Genomic DNA, 18,052 nt, shown 5'->3' with positions numbered 1-18,052 from the left:
TCCTCGAGAGACACTGGTGTGGTCTCAATAATTCAGCAGCAGAATTGCTACAGTGTGTACACACACCACAGCAGACGAGCTGACACCAGGAGCAGTACATCCTCACCACTGTTACACATTCATTATATCGACACAGAACAGCCCATTTCCTACTGCACTTTTAATTAAAAACCGCGCCATCTTTAAGTTCACCCATTTTCTTCTCTATCCCCCTTCACTCAAAACATCTCAGAGCCTGATTCTGTAAAGATCCATGGGCCTGATGTGCAAACATTTCACTCACTGCTATGTGTCTACAACTCCATCTGCATTGGTGATTAACTCATCAGTTGGTTACTATAGTAACAATACAGACACGCTGAAGTGCAGCCATTGTAATTAACCTCCATCAGATTGTCTTTTCTCATTTCATAGAACTTTCAATGTGTAACCCACATAAGATTATCAAGGTAGAATGAAAAAAGCCTCTTCCTCTGGAGAATTGGTGATTTTTCCCCACTAAAACTAATGATTTCATTTGATTAAGGATCTTAAACACACATTACAGGAAACGATGGCAGTTAAAGAAAGTGCTACTGATGATGGCATGGTCAAGACATTATCACGTCTGTGTGTGCTTGTAATGAAAGCAGGAAAGAGGTTTCATAGATTTTGCACACCAAACTTGCACTGGCATTCTTTTTGCCATTATGATTATTATAATGATGATGATGATGATTATTATTATTATTCCTAGTAATATATATATATATATATATATATATATATATATATATATATATATATATATATAGATAGATAGATAGATAGATATAATTAAATAAAAAAAAAGTTCTGACAATAAACAGGAATTGTGACTGGACATTATTATAATGATGATGATGATGATGATGATGATTATTATTCCTAGTAATATATATATATATATATATATATATATATATATATATATATATAGATATAGATATAGATAGATAGATAGATAGATATAATTAAATTTAAAAAAAGTTCTGACAATAAACAGGAATTGTGACCGGACAGGAATTAAAAGACTGTAAGACCTCAGGATCTTACTTTTCCATTCATATGTACATTTTGTACAAGGTCTGAATGCTGATTGCACAAACTGAGCCATTTGCACATGATGCCTAGCGCGCCTGGGTTCATAAAACGTTCCTCAAGAATAAATTCTCCCACATGGCTGTATATAAATATATATAATATATAAATATTTTGACCCTAAACCAAGACATACAGGGTAATGATGCAGGGGGGTCTGGTTGGGTTTTTTAACCCCAAGATCATTAGAGAGCTATAGTTACAGTGGTGCAGAATTGACCAGACTATAGCCTTTACCGGTTGTCACTGCCGGGAACTATAGAATTAGCATTAGCATGTTCCCTCCTTATGTCAATGTCAAGCTCAGTTCTAGTTTTTCTTTCAGTACAGGTCAATCCTTGACTGAAGATGGTCCTTAAAACCATTTTTCTTATGTTCATTAGGCTCCCATGCTTAAGCTTATAATACTCTTAAATTAAGTCTTTCTGGACGACTAGTGTCTAGACTGTACATTGCAGTATATAATCCATGCTGAGACACTCATTAGAGACTCACATTGTTCTTTCTGCTTCAGGACATGAGTTAGCTGAATATGTAACTTTAGGTTAAAGCAAAAATGACCACATTGATAGATTTATATGTTTGCTTGGGGAGTGGGGAGGGGCAAGGCAGCGTACATGGAGGGGCACTGCCCCCTAATGCCCGCCCTTAGCGACGGCCCTGCACACCTGTGCACTGTGGTCACTGTATGGTGACATTTGTCATGTATGTTTACGCATTTAACTCCTGATTTCCCTGCTCTGGATCGCTGTTCTGAGCAGAGCAGATGACATTTAAGGCTATGATGGTGCATGTTAGCCCAACTGTGTTATGTACCCGAGAAAGATTTCGTGATTCAGTTCAATTTACTTTACATTCAAGTGGGTGAGAGGAGAGAGCAAGAATTCCTGCACACTCAATCTGTGTAGGCAGTAAAGCATCCTAAATCTGAAATCAATTCAGCGTCAAGCTGATTCCACAGCATGGAGGGTAAAAATGGGAGAAAAAAAAGGGCATTTCAGCTGTTTTACACCATCCATATAAAACATACACATATTAAACATCAAAGACTTCTCCAGCTGCCACTGCTGGAACATCTCTGATGTACTGAATGTGAAGCTATGTCCAGGTCAGTCAGGTCTTTCCCTCCCAGTCCTCCATCACGTTAGGAGCAGAGCAGGTCTTCTGCTCGTGTGTCTGCTCTGCAGTTATGGCACATTAAACAGACTCCTGCTGTCTGCTGCCTGCCTGCACCAGACGCCCGGCCACACGGCCAACCAGACAAACTCAAGCCGACAGGTATGGCAAAGCCGAGACGCATCCACACAGGACACTCGCCTTCACTCTTCCAGCACGCCCCACTGCCTCCCGTCTCAGGACTTTCTAAACACACTCTCCTCTCTTGGGCTACACGGTTAAGACGGACATCATGTTGACAGCAAGCCTGCGTTATTCCGCCTACACAGCCAGACAGACATAAACATGCTTAGCCAAAGTAAACCATTAAACAGGAGCAAACCTGACTCCATGATCCTGACTGTAATTGTTGACTGTATATAAAAGCATCAAAACAAACAAATATTAAAAAATAAATAAAATTAAAGTAAATTGTACTATCATTCTGTAACAGCAAGCTCTTAAAAAACATACTGCGCGCACACACACACACACACTGAGAGGCAGAAGTGGTATATTAATGCCAGTGTGGAGTGTGCAACTCACAGAGTGATAATTATACAGGCTGCTAATAAGTATGTATTTGCATAATGACATAAATATGTAATTACTATAACAGTCTCATCACACACATGTAGTTAGTATGTAAATACTGAAGTAAGCCAGCTCTGGAATGGAAGTATTTTCTGAAACCTACTCAGAAGAAAGGCAGTATTGCTTAGAAATGTGGCGTTAATGCATCACAACTAATAACATGCTGCTTGAGATTAAACTGGTCATTTAGAGGAGATACGTCTCCTGACAAGTGTTTGATTTTGCTAGTGCAGACCAATATTTTTGCAAAAATACTTTTTAGCAAATATTTTGACCTTGGAGAAACCTGGCCTCTCCCTTACCATTGGTGTGGTGAGTGATGGAAGAACAGGAGGAGACAGGGTGGAGGTGGGTGTAAAGTTTGTTTGAGACATAGTTGAACTGAGAAGCTGGGTATATAAAGGGTAAGAGGACCAAGAGGATGAGTTTGGGGCTGGGTCTTTAATTAATTTTAATTTCCAAATTAAATTATGACACAACTCCACTTGTGCCGTATTTATTAGAATTGCTTGTTCAAACAATACTGACTATTTTGTCCAGGCTGTTAAGAACTGCATGTTAAGAAAACTACAACATTCCTGTTCAACAAATTATTGTTTTTGTGTTTAATGAAAAACATTCTGCTTGCAGGACAAAAAATAATTTCACTAACTTCACTACACAATAAAAGTGTTGGAAAAAGTTTCAAATGCAACATATTGTAATTGGCTTTTTCATTGTCCTTACTAAACCTACTTTATCTGGCCAATTTAAATTGTTTACTCAACTAAAACATTTCAGTTGTGAATTTTGTATATTAACCAAACACAACTAGGTAGTCTAGCAGTATATTTTGCATTGTGCCAAACAGAGATGTTCGACCATGAAAGTCTTATTCTCCATTACAAAACTGATTAACATCAACTATCTGCCTAAACAACTGACAGTATGGTCAGTGGCAATACAAGGGTAAACCCTGCAGTAGTACAGTAGTACAAAAAATGTTGAAACATTGTAACCTGGGAGGAACAACTACACACTGGTAGTGAATGAAAGGGGGTGGGGACACATCTAGTATGCAAAAAAGATGATGCCAGGACCTTGATGCAAAGTTCTTCTTAGTACTAGAAACACAGATACAGAATATTTTGATTTTGACAACAATGTATTAAAAGTGCTCTGGAATGAAACACTGTATTTTTCTTGGCATAGTTAAAGAATGAGAGTTGGGTACAAGAAAGTGACAAACTGTGAACCTCAAACACTATTGTCGCATTATTTAAATGCAAAAGTGGACTTTAAAACAGGTAAAATTACAACTGTTGTGAAACAGTCTTTGCACCCCCACAATTTTTATACCCCAGAAATGTTGCACTAGTCCAAGACTTCATGAGAATATGGTGCTTTTTATACTATTGTACTTAATTTTCTGAAGCAATCATTCCCAGTATGTTTCTCATGGTATTTATGTTGAGAATGCATACAAATAATTAGCCCAGCAAGTATCAGCAGCATAAAACCGAAAAATGTTTTCTTTATGAAATGTTTTCTAAAGTTCATGTGAAAGACATTGTTTCTTTGTAACTTTGTAACATTGAGTGTAACATTGAGTTACAGCTAAGCAATTGGGCCCTTCAGCAAAGATTCTAGGATCTGCTCCAGCATAGCTGACCTCAAACTGGAATATGCAAACAGAAGATTTTAGTTGTACTGTAAAGTATAATAACCATAACCATGGCATCATCTCCTTTATCTTAAGAAATATCTGTCTGACTACGGTGAAAATGTATTATGATATTTAAGAACATGCTTTACTTGTTCAACTGCATCATAAACCTTTCTTATGTTTTAGCCCATGTCAGTTAGTGCCTCGCTCTGCCCTACTTATTGTAACCGTAAACATGGTTAAGGAGTCTGATGATAATAACACATACAGGGAAGTGTGGAAAGTGATGTGAGAGAAAGTCGTGGCTATGTGTTTTCATTGGAAAGGGAGTAGGTGCTCTGCTACATTCCTAATGATAGCACTTTAAACCAGCTCTCTCAAACTCACTGTTGGAACTAATGATGACATAGCAGGCCACTCCGGCCACGAGGTCCGAGGGAATTTGACGAAAATGTTCATTAAAAGGTCTAATAATTAAAATATTGATTAATTAGTACAACATTGATTTACAGTCACACTTTATCAAGTGGAGAGGTCCTAATTACCGTGCCATTACGGCTTGGCCTGCCCTGTTCATTTTTTTGTCACTTGTAATGAAAAAGAACATTTCTTTAACTGCCTTTTAGGTTTTTGACCTGTAAAATTTTAATAGGGAGTACAGTGGCGGTGGGATATGGATTGGCAGTTAAGTCATGGCAGGGCTAATATCTCTGAGTCTGGTTAAGTGGCTGTACACACAGAGGGCCAAAACCCCTCTCCAGAGGGATTGGCTGTTTTAACTACCATCTTCAGCCATTAAAACCAGCGCCGCTGGATGGTGAAGGCTCACAGGCACTACACAATGTCTCCTGTAGCCTCTCCACCGCTCATTTTCAATTTCAAAATCTGCAAAAGGAGGAGAAAAAAATACAACAAAATTCTCAAAAGTATAATTGGGATGAATAATAATATACAATTATTGTTCTACTTGGATACAAGCACACACTTTCTGTGGATGACATTCAGCAGTCGGTTAATGAAAAGGCGTTGAACAGGAATTGAATCATATTTTCCACTCCATAGAGTCAGAAAATGGTGCTTCAGACACTTGTGAGTGCAGTCAGGAATCCCAATTTGCCTGCTGGAAATTGGAAATGGCGGAACAGCGAGGCACAGTGCCAGTAAAGTGGGTTTCCTTTCAGAGAGCCCTTGGCATGCAGGCGACGGGGGAGTGGACGTGGGACCGGCCTGATTGCGGTCACCATTGAGCCAGCGTCCGGCCGCTCAGGTGGGCCCCCACGCTACAGGCATGTGTAGCATGTGTAATCGTGTCTTCGTATTGACTGAAGACAAGTGGTCAACTAACTCAAGCTGTCCGGTCCTTACCCTAAAATCTCAGACATGTCAAAATATTCGTTTTTTATTTTAGAGCAAAAGTGTCCTGCAGTGTCCCAACAGCTCTGAGGCACAGTTTAGTGTTTTATACTGTTTAATAAACCTATAGGGCAAAATATTATGGGTATCATTACAGTAATTTACTGGCAGCATTTGGAACTGAACTTGGTCATGCATTTAATAAATCAGCTAAAATAACTACAGAAAACTATAGTACACATCATGCCTTGAACCTTACTTATCACTGTGGTCTAGGTGAGCAGAAGTCCAGTCAGGATTCTCCATTTCTGTATTTAGTAAGCAGTGAGTCTAAAGCCTGTTGTAAGCAAGGCACAGGCTTGTTCACCACGTCGTGTATGAATGTGTAAAACTATGTAAATATGAGGAAACTGGAATATTCTGACTTAAAATACATATCTAACTACCTAAAATGAAATTAGTGTTTAGGATTGCTGTAATTACTGCATTTTCCGTGAGAATTCAGCTCAGGAAATTATACAGTGAAATGCAGAGAGGCCGGCGGAAGCAGCTGTGGGGTCTAGAGGGTTAAATAAAACACAAAACACCCTGGTGGTTCGAATAACAAAACATTTCAAAATTAAAATATGTCTTAGCCGTAAAAATGACACGAAACAGAAAACTGTAGATTAAAAAATAGAGGTAATTAACAAAAACAAACGAAACTGTGAGGAATGAATGAATAACAGCTAATTACTGTAAAATAACAGAAAAATATTGACCTGTTTTTCCCAGAATGCATTCTTTAGCAATGTGCTGTATTTAACCTCTTAAACTCTGATGGTTCAACACTTTTCTCATGCCTATAACTTAAGGATAACTCAGTCAGTTGCATTGTTTTCCATGACATACTGAATAGTAATAGAACAACTTGGGATGTGATAAAAATCCATTGTTTCTGAATAAAGGAATACAGCAGATTACAGCCAGTGCTGGAAGTGGATGTTGGATCAAATGTTCAGAATTTGACAGGATTAAGTGCATTTGTCCCACCTTCTCGTCACCACTATTGGTCTACATGTACATGCATCTACATCAGGTAGGACAACAAAGAGTCAAATCCAGAGGCAGAACCAACCATTCCAGGGAGGAGTGGGACTTCTCTGAAATGGGGAAAGCAGAGTCCTGATTCTGCTGATATCCAATAATTCAAGCTCACAAATCCAAGTCAACATGTAAGGGGAATCCCCAACATTTAAGGGGAGTACCGACACTGATTACTGCAACATTAGTCCTCTTATAAAATGATGAATTAAATAAATAGCCTTCACAATTGAGGTTGGTCCCCCTTTCTCTAAAGGGAGTTAGTGTATTTCAGTACTTCACTGAACTTCACTGAATGTTTCCACACACATCTTCACCCATGTTTCCAAGCTTCCACAAGTGCAAAACATCAATCCCAACTTTGAGCATGTCTGAAAAACAGGCTGCTCTTATATTTTATGCTAATTCCAGTAATTTGAGTTTCACTTGATCACATAACTCTAAACATTGGAACATTGGACTATAATAACTAGTTCAAGCATCTTAGACAGATCCATCCCAGATACCATTGGTCCATCTGGTCCAATTCTGTGCTGCACTTTTCTTGGACAAATGTATTGGGACACACCTCTTGATTATTGGATTTAGGTGTTTCATTCAGTCCCATTGTCACATGTACCAAATCCATGCAGTCTGCCTGCAGTTTGTGAAATTTCTTCCCTCCTAGATATTCCATCATCAACTGTGAGTGGAATTATTGAAAAGTGGAAGTCACGGAAGCCACGAAGTGACAGACCACGTAAAGTTACAGAGCAGGGTCGCCAAGGGCTGAGGAGCATAAGACATAAAAGTCACAGACTCTCTGCAGACTCAATTACTGCCAACCTGTTTATTTCCAAACTCCATTTTAACGCCTATGCATTTAGAATGGAATGCCATCAAATTTCCTGTAGGTGTCCCGATACTTTTGTCCATGTCAGTTAAAACAAAAAGCATAGGATGTTTCCAAATGAACACTTCTGAGAACATTTTGAAAAGTGTTGGCCGCTGTTTGTTTATCTATTGAAATGTCTCTGGCATGATTATCGGTTGTAAAGCACCTTGTTTACCATAGGACACACATAGGACTATCCATTGTTCTGTAGATCTTACAGAGAGAGAGAGAGAGAGAGAGAGAGAGAGAGAGAGAGAGAGAGAGAGAGAGCTGCGTTAAGGAACCTTATGACTGATCAAATACAGCTTAGACCACTGCATGTCTCACCAAACATCTATGAGCAGGAAATATTGTTCAAATAAATGAGAAACAATCTGTAATAAGCAGTTTAATGGGGGCTTTTTTCAGGTTCCTAATGAGATATGAGCATTATCACGTCTCGGATTCCTCCAGAACAGGAGATCCGTCCAGCAGCACCTTTGTTTGCACGTTCTATTTGCATTTCAAAGAAAGCCCGGGGGAACCTGCTCTGCATATTTACATCTGATTAGCAACTTTAAATGAATATGTCAAAATCAGTAAAGTGCTCCTCACTGACTTTGAGGGGTCTGAACGACCACACACACACATATCCACACACTCACATACACACACATTACCAACAGCTTTGCTTTGCTTTTGATGAAAGAAGGTTACCAAAAAAGTAAATAGCTACATATCCACTTTGGGACACCTGCACATACATACAGAAATGTGTTATCTTTTGAAAGCTGGTCTTTGCTTCAAGGACACACATCAAACCTCACTTAATTTCAAGCGGCTTGAGAATGCGTGGGCTCTTTTTTTCCGCTCTCGCAATGCAACCAGTGAATTAAACTACGCTGGTGAAAATAGAGGCATTTATTCTGTATTATTTTGATTAATTAAATGAAGATGTAAAAAATGCTGGCTTGTGCACTTTGTGAAGCTTAATGCTTAGACGAGGCTGAGGTAACGGGGTCAAGGCCAGGCAGAACACGCATAGAATTATGCGCAGGGCCTATGTGTGAAATAATGGCGTCTACTGAAGTGCTTAATGTTTTATTCTTGTTTTAATCGAGGACTGAGGAAATGCCTATTCTATAGGTAATGCATGGATGTGTTTTTTTTTTTGTTTTTTTTTCTTCAAACATGAAATATGTGTGCATTGTATTCTAATTAAGGGGAGGGGGTGAGCGAGAGGAATCATTGAATTTTCATGGTCGTTCCTTAGCAGTTTTGTTATGCATTTTTACGCAACTCGCAGCCTGTTACAAAAGGGGAAGCAGAGAGAATGTCCAAGCACATCATTACCGCTGCTGCATCTCACTCATGCAGGGGGGAGGATACACAGACCCCCACACACACACACACACACACAAACACACACACACAGACAGAGCAGCAAAGTTCAAAATGTTAAGGTGAGTGAGAATTGAGCGTGTGAGGAGTGAGAGAGTTGGGGAGTGAGAGGCAGAGATCCTAAATTTCTGCCTGAAAGAACTTTGTTTCGGCAGCAGGCTCTGTGTGGCGTATAAAATATGAACTAACTATGTGATTATTAATTGGGCCCATTTTGATTTCTGTATTCTGGGCTGCATATTGTTGGCGGCTCTCCACGGGCTCTGTCTGCGTGTGCGCGTGTCGAGGGGCTCCGCGAGCCGCATGCCTCAGCCATTTAGAGAGCGGCTCGCCACTTGCGCCGTGGAATACCAATGAGTGGGGTTAAAAAGGCACGGCTCCTCTCGGAGACTGCTCTCCTTCTCCCGCACACCTCCGCCGGGTCTCCACGGACTAATTTTCAAAACCACCTCTTAATGTGGGCTTGTGTCAATCACCCGAACAGACAGCTTCATCCCCTGATATAGAATAGTCCTACATTAGAGCTATGCACACCAGCGCCTGCACAATGGGGGCCCCGACCGTTCACACAGAGAAAAGAGGGGATGGAGGGGGGAGAAAAAAAGAGGCACTTTAATGCCAATTGAGTTCTTGAGATAATGCCTTATTCATGTTTTTATGCACACATTCACACTGTAATGAAAGGAGTGTGATATCAAAATGTGTCCAAAAGTCACATCGATTAAAAAAAAAGACAGAGAGACATAGAGAGAAAGTAAGAGAAAGAGAGAGAGAGAATAAGAGACATCAGGGCCTTTTCACATCATCTGCTCTTTGGAGGCAACATGAAGAACACCCGCACACCCCAAGAAGTGAGAATTTCTGAGAGTGAGCAACAATTCCACCCGTCCTGGTCTCTCCACCCTCCCTCCTCTCCTCTCTCTCTCTTTCTCTCTCTCTCTCTCTCTCTCTCTCTCTCTCTCTCTCTCTCTCTCTTTCAGATGAATGACCAGTCTGTAAACTTTCATCTTTTCATGCTGCACATTTACGTTCTGCCTTCATCTTATGGCTGTGGCACTCTGAATCAAACTTCAAAAGAAATCAGCTGCAGATAAAAAATAATACTATGGGAATTCATTGGGCCCTGAGAGAGCTGTCTGTTGTAGTCATTTCATTCCAGACTTTATCTCTCCTCGCTCCTTCAAAGCCCGAGGGTCTGAGGAGCAACCGATGGGGGGACAGGAAATCTCCCATTCAAAAGAACGTTTGAAAGGAACAATATTTATTGGACTATCTTGTTGCTTTCAAGGACCCGTTCTTAAAGAGAGTCATTTGCCTTGCATATTAAAAGTACAATGGTGCCCGATGTTCGCCTGGCCCTAGATTGGGCCGTTTAGGAGGTCTTGAAATAGCAGCCGGGAGAGACGGAAAATATCCTAATTTTCAGCAGAGAGAGACTGAAAGAGAGAGCAAGAGAGAGAGAGAGACTGAGTGACTCGAGATACAAATACCAGCTCCCTTGCTCGCTCTGTTTGAGAACAATACATATTCAGCTGAACTGTAACTGTCAACCAAATTTCTGTCTTTGTTTTGGACATCTCTCTTTTTTTCCCCTCTGCTGTGACAAAATCTCTCAAACCCGTCAAAACTGTTTATGGATGTGTCGTGTGAGAGCTTTAAAGGGTCCGGGAAACAAACCCACAGAGAGGCAGCCAGCTATGACAGGGCTCATCTCATCAGCATGCAAGTGTAGGAAAACATACGGATGGACATGAAAGTGGCAGTACACACACACACACACACACACACACACAAACACACACACTCACACACACTTGTAGATGAGTTATGAAGAGAATGCTCCAAGGACATGGATATTTTTAAAGAAAATCACAGATCAAACTCTGAATCACCTTTGAATTAATGAAAATCACATTTATGATGGCCCACACACACACACAAAGTAGACATAAAGACACACACATGCACAAAAAATTCACACACACACTCACATAGACACACATGCATGCCTGGAGCTTAATGCATGTGATACAATTGATTGTCCTTGTGAGCAGTGCATTGCATACACAGACAGATTTAATTAAAAGGTGATTCAATAGCAATTCAGCGTTTCCGGTGCTCAAAGCAGTCACCTCTCATTTGGAGCCTTTATTTAATAGTTTGTATTACATCCACCCAAGCCGACATGCTCTTGAAAAGGGGGGAAATAAATAAATAAGTAAATACACATCGAAACCAAGGCCTGCTTCTAGATCAGCACCATGGAGAGCTTCTGACGCATTTACCCTACTGATGATCCATAGTTGGCACAGTTATTCAAAGTCCATCTAATCGGCAGAAACAAAGACTTAATCATTCACAGTGCCTCGTATAGAACTTCCAGCTTCCTGATTTTAACTAGAAAATGTAGGATACAACCAAAAAAAGGAAGCTGCGTGTCAGGGTGGAAGAGAGCCGCAAGACGAGGCTGGAAGTTGGAATGGTCTTTTAAGAGCGCACTGAAGTCACTCCTGAACTCAGGGAACATATCGAGCGTCCTCGTATGTTAAACTAAGAAGCTAATGGCATGTACTGTGACTGGTGCGCTACACAAGTCTTGGGAGTGTCAGCACTAAACGTAATTATCGATCACAATACGATACTGCTGAGTGGGTTCAGCCTGCATACTGCCAATCAGCACAACTCCCATCCAGCCTCAAAACAAATCAAATACACACGCCCCTGTCTGATCCAGGCGGCTACGGAAACTAAGCAGCTAAGGCAGGCTCTGATCCAACAGGGGAGAGCCAGTGCACACATCCTACAACAGCACCGGAGAGCACAGTGTAGCATCTGTGGCCTTTAACGCGCTGGGAATGCTCAAAAGCACATATAATAGTCACCCCTGCTGTGTGTATGTACACAGCATAAAACACAACTTATCCTCGCGATCACTGAATCGAAATCCCCCTCTCCTTCTGTATCCCGGCTTTTCTTAACACTGAATAACACACAGACGGGGGACACAGAGATGCCGTCCCCCATACTGAGCTTGTGCTTTTTCCGAGTTACAGTCGGAGATGACACACGACACTGGGAATGATGAGAAAACGGTGGGGAGGCTTCCACTAGATTGATTCCCCCATCCTCTCATTCTTTTCTAGTTAGTCTTTTATTGACTACAAAGGTAGAGGCGCGGCGTGGGGAGAGAGGCGGCCTGGCCTGGTTAATCCCGGGGGCATCACAGGAAGGTGATCACATCTTAAGGACGCTCGGGCCTACAAGGAAATCAGCGCTGCAAAGGACAGACTAAGCTACTTAAACAAGAGACGACCGCGGATGAGCCTCAGCCCTTACAGAGGGCAGACGGAGAAAGGGAGAAAGGGAAAGAGAGAGACAGAGAAAGATAGAGAGAGGCAGAGAGAGAGAGAGATACACTCAGAAGAATAACGAAATAATTGCAGTAGACTTTGGAGGCAGGTGGTAGAGCGACTCTTGATCAGACAAGAAAGTTTCCATCAGGATGATGGCCTGGTGCGGTAGGACAGGGAGAGGACAGAGAGAGAGAGAAGGAGAGGGAGAAAGAGACAGAGAGAGAGAGAGTCCTTGATGTGAATACCAACTATCCTATCAGTTTATGCTGTTCTTTTTATCAACTGAAGGCCTGGTGGATTTTTCAGGATTTAGATGAACAGATTAAATATTGCATTTAGTCTGTAATGTTGATGCTTCACCTTCTGGTGCTTTTCTCTGCACTCTGACTGTCTGCGTTTGGCCATGTCAGACAAGCGGCGGCCACGATTACCTACCGTCCTTTGGGAGAGCAGAGAGGACACACTAAGCTCTCCATACAGCTTAAACTGCATTGCACTGCAAGGCAGATCACTGCTATTTATTCAGCACTAAGTCAAATACCTCTCCCACTCTGATCTTGCATCTTTTCAGACCTGTCACTATGTAAAGAAATGGATTTCACAATAGCAGAAAGAATAACAGCAGTGTGGAAATAGAGGCTGCATTTAAAAAAACATACTAATAAAAACACAAATAATAATGATCATTTACAGCCAATCATGTGACATCAATGCAGGTCATAGAAGCATACAGATGCAGAACAGTAGCTCAGATATTGTTTCCATGGACCTTCAGGATGGGAAAAAATGTGATCCCAGATTTTGAGCATGGTAGAATTGTTTTTGCTATATGGGCTGGTTGAGTACTTCTAGAATCTTACTATAAATAGAGTTTACTCAGAATGGTGCAGTAACAAACAAAATCATCTAGTAATCAGCAATTCTGCTGATGGAAACACCATGTTCAAAAGAGAGGTCAATGGAGATCAAGGCTGCAGTAACTCAAATAACCACTTGTTTTGGTGATTAGAATAGCACCTCAGAACACACAGCATGTCAAACTTTGAGGCCACTGGGCTATGACAGCAGAAGACCACATCAGGCTCCACTTCTAAAGTGCTGAGAGTTTCAGGCCTGTTAAAGCAACAATATGTAGTATTTATACCCTAAAAACAGCTTTAAAATCATGCTGATGCTCCACTGATCTGTCATACGGAGAATAGCATTGCTGTCATTGCCACTCCTGGCTCAGCACGTTGCTAACTGCGCTATGTAACTTTGGTGAAACAGGAGAACTGCATAATGCTGCAAAATAGAAATTATGAAATATATATGATATTTTTGTAAACTCTGGTAACTTGTACTGGTACTTTCACTTTCATGTTCCAAATAAAAAGTTATTTCATGAACATGAAAATAATTCATTTAGAAGTAATCCAGTGTTCCCCAGTGGCCTTCCCAGTCACCGCGTCCAAGTCTGTTCCTTCTCAGGATAACATCTATAGATCTGAAACATGTAAAATAAAGTGTAAAAACAGTAAATAGTTCTGAAGATTACCAACAGACTTGTTTACAAACGTGTCAGATGCTTTGCTACTGCTGTTTAACAGCTATGTTGTTGATATGTTGCCAGTCTGGTGAGCGAGTTTATTTCATCAACAAAGAAAGCACTCGAAATAACGTGCCTCCAATAAACCTTTTCTTTGTAATGCAAGTCTGCCTCAGAAATCAACATTCTAACAAGGTTCGCGAAACAAGGCAAACAAATCTGACCCTTCCATTGCAGCAAGCTCCGGCTGAGCAAAGTGCTTGGGCGTCAATGGGCATAGTAAGTTCAGCGCACAGTCAATCACCATGCTCGTCTCAACTGTTTCCTTGAACAATATGAAAGCCTGCTCCAAGGGGCATAAATACATCTGTCGATGGCACTTCCATGCCTTCAGCTGAGGAATCACAAAGCGTTTGCTGCATTAACCTCCTCACCTCGGTATGTTTGCATCATGGAGGGTTTTTTGAGGAGCCCACCCACACAACGCAAGGTCTTAGCTCACGTCTTTCCAAACACACCTCTTTTTTCATGGAAGCTGCAATTAAACAGCATCAGTTACGGGTCTAAATGAGCACTATTAAGGCCTAAGCTTGTTGGGTTTTTTTTAGGTAGGCCAGTGTGATGGGCACATCACCATGCAATGATGAAAAACGCCTACACCACCACTGAGGAGATAAAATACATTGTGAAAAGAACGATACAGATATTGTGAAGAAGTGGGAGACCGAAAAAAGTAAAGTGTGGCTGGAGCTGAAAGGTTGGCGGTGGCTGTCATGTTTGAAAATGATGAGTGACAAGGCGAGAGCGGTGATGGGGTAGCAAGTTTCTCCACAAGGCCACGTCGAGACTGGAAAAAGAGCCGCCTGTCCGAACACATTTCCAAGTCTGAGAGAGTGACTTTAAAATTAATGAAGGAGGAACTCTGACTTTTAGTCAATGTAAAAATTTCATTAATGTTATTATTCAGTTGTCTGCGTGGTGCTGAATTTCTATCACTTTAGGTTCTGCGCTTTGAATTTTTATGTCTCCTATCTTGAAACCCCTCCGAGTCAAGGATGTGCGCAGACGTATGTAATGAGAACTGTCTGCTGGATTTAAAAAAAAAGGAAAGGAAATGAAATACTTTTACTTTTTATAAGAACAAAGAGTGAGTAAATAATATAGATTTTTGTGGATGAACATGTTCTGTTTTAAAGTCAGTAATCATTTACAGACATTGATAACAGCAGAGGAGCTCTACTGCATTACCTGCATTCAATACTGGGAAGAATGTTTATAGATCCAACTTGCATCCAAATGGCACTGTATCTCTTCAAAACCATTTAACCAGGATTTAAACCTTTTGTTTCACAGAGTCAAACATTTTGTGAGCAGAGCAGCTAGTTAGAAAGAGAGTAGCAAGGGATATAAGTGAACAGGGCTAATCACAAGACAGGCTTCAGTACCGTCGTCATTTGCCACTTCATGGTGCTTAGATTTAACTCTGCAGTGGCTCTGCAACAGTGCCAGGTGTCTCCTGTATTCTGTGCTGCCAGATTTAATGCAATATAACTCATGCAGACTCCCACACCCTTACAAAGGGGCAAACACCCCTCCACCCCATTCCACCCCCACACACAGTCCACTTTTACAGTGACTGTTGTTTCGGAGTAAATTAATGAGGAATCTTGAGATAAATCAACAAAAACAAAAACACACCCGCGTTGCTCTGAATTGATTCTCTATGGCGTTTAGGATGACAGTGAAGCCCCTGAAGAGGCTGCATGCTCTTGGGCCGTAAATGGTTTTCTGTCGATAGCTCTGAAATGCTATCCTTGTCTCAAGTAGTCCTTCACATGGCCTAGGGCTGCTCCATTGTGTGAAGCTTCCAATAACAACTCTCTTCAGTGTTCAGGAAAACAGGATATTCACCCCAAAGTGTCTCAAACTTAGGAGAGCAAATGTGTCAAGAGGTGCACTGATACTGGCTTCAAATTCATTACACACCTGTAATTGGGAGGGAGAGTAAATGCTGAGGGAATAAAAAAGTTAATAAAAGGTTTCCTAATAAACAATGAAAATTGTTACTACTATTACTACTGCTACTACTACTACTGCCACAATTACCACTGCCACTACTCTTATTACTGTTACTACTTCTGCTACTACTACTGCTGCTGTTACGACTACTGCTACTAATACTACTGCTACTACCATAACTACTACTGCAAATTGTACTACTACTACTACTATTACTACTATGTTTACTGCGACTACTACTACTAATTGTCTTTTACAATTACTATTACTTCTAATTCTGCTACTTCTACTATTACTAATACTACTACTACTACTACTATCCTACTAATAGTAGTTCTTCTACTACTACTACTACTGATGCAGCTGCTAATTCAACTACTATTACTACTAAAACTGCTAATACTGACAATTCTATTACCACTACTACTAATTCTACTACTACCACTGATACTGCTATGATGACTACTACTATTGCTACTTACACTACTAATACTAGTACTATTTCTACTACTAATTCTGCCACTACTGATACTACCATCACTGCTACTGATGCTACTACTTCTAATACTACTATTATTACTAGTACTACTACTAACAATGGTGGTTAATTCCACCATTAATACTATTAGTACTACTACTGCTGCTATTACTACTGCTGCTGCTGATTCTACTACTGATATTACTGATGCTGCTGTTATGACTACTGCTACTAATACTACTACTACCATCTACTGCTACTGCTACTACTGCTACTAATGCCATAACTACTACTGCTAATTCTACTACTTTTACTGCTACTACTACTGCTGCTGTTACGGCCACTGCTAGTATTACTTCTGCTACTACTACTACTGCTGCTGCTGTTACAACAACTGCTACTATTACAACAGTTACTACTACTACTGCTTCTAATACTGCTGCCGCTACTATTACTACTGCTACTGCTACTGCTACTACTGCTGCTACACCCACTACTAATAACAAGTGAGGATCGAGGATAAATAAATCATGGATAAAACAGTCTTAGATTAGATTAGAAAAGTCAGTTGCTGTCTCTGGTTTTGACCACCACTACATACAACATAGCTAACATAGCTAATGTTTAAGGTAGGTCCTTTAAGGTAGGGGGAAAAAATGGGGCCTTTGTAATTGAGGTGACTCGCCTGTGATAACTGTTACTATAGCAGCTGGTGCTAAACAGCAAATGTTGAAGAACGGATGTCAACAAACTTTAAAATCATTGCATAGCAACACATTCTCTCATTCACACACACACACACACACACTCTCTCTCTTTCATTATTCCCATATATGTGTCCTTCAGACAGCCCTGTGAAAAGGACATTGTAATACAAACCCACAACCTGCTGGAGTGGCCTTACAGTGTCCTGCCTGCTAGAGCATCAGCCTCTAAATTCTGGAGGTAAAAGCATCCTCTCTTTTCTTCTCTGCTCCTCTCCTCATTTATCCTCCCTCCTCCTCTCTGCTCTTCTATTTGTTGCTCCTTTCTTTCACTCTTCTTCCTCTCACCTCTGCTCCTCTGCTTTCTACTCCTCTCCTCCTTGCGGCTCTCCTCTCTGCTTCTCGTTTCTCCTCCTCTGCTCCTCTGCTTATCCTCTCCTCTCTTCTCCTCTCTGCTTCTCGTTTCTCCTCCTCTGCTCCTCTGCTTATCCTCTCCTCTCTTCTCCTCTCTGCTACTTGTTTCTCCTCCTTTTTCCTCTCTGCTTATCCTCTCCTCTCTTCTCCTCTCTGCTTCTTGTTTCTCCTCCTCTCTCCTCTCTGCTTATCCTCTCCTCTCTTCTCCTCTCTGCTTCTTGTTTCTCCTCCTCTTTCCTCTCTCTTTATCCTCTCCTCTTTTCTCCTCTCCGCTTCTTGTTTCTACTTCTCTCTGCTTACCCTCTCCTCTCTTCTTCTTTTTTCTCCTCCTCTCTCCTCTCTGCTTCTCCTCT

This window comes from Salminus brasiliensis, chromosome 8, assembly GCF_030463535.1.
Source record: "Salminus brasiliensis chromosome 8, fSalBra1.hap2, whole genome shotgun sequence".
Taxonomy (NCBI): Eukaryota; Metazoa; Chordata; class Actinopteri; order Characiformes; family Bryconidae; genus Salminus; species Salminus brasiliensis.
Note: the sequence above shows the minus strand (reverse complement) of the source record.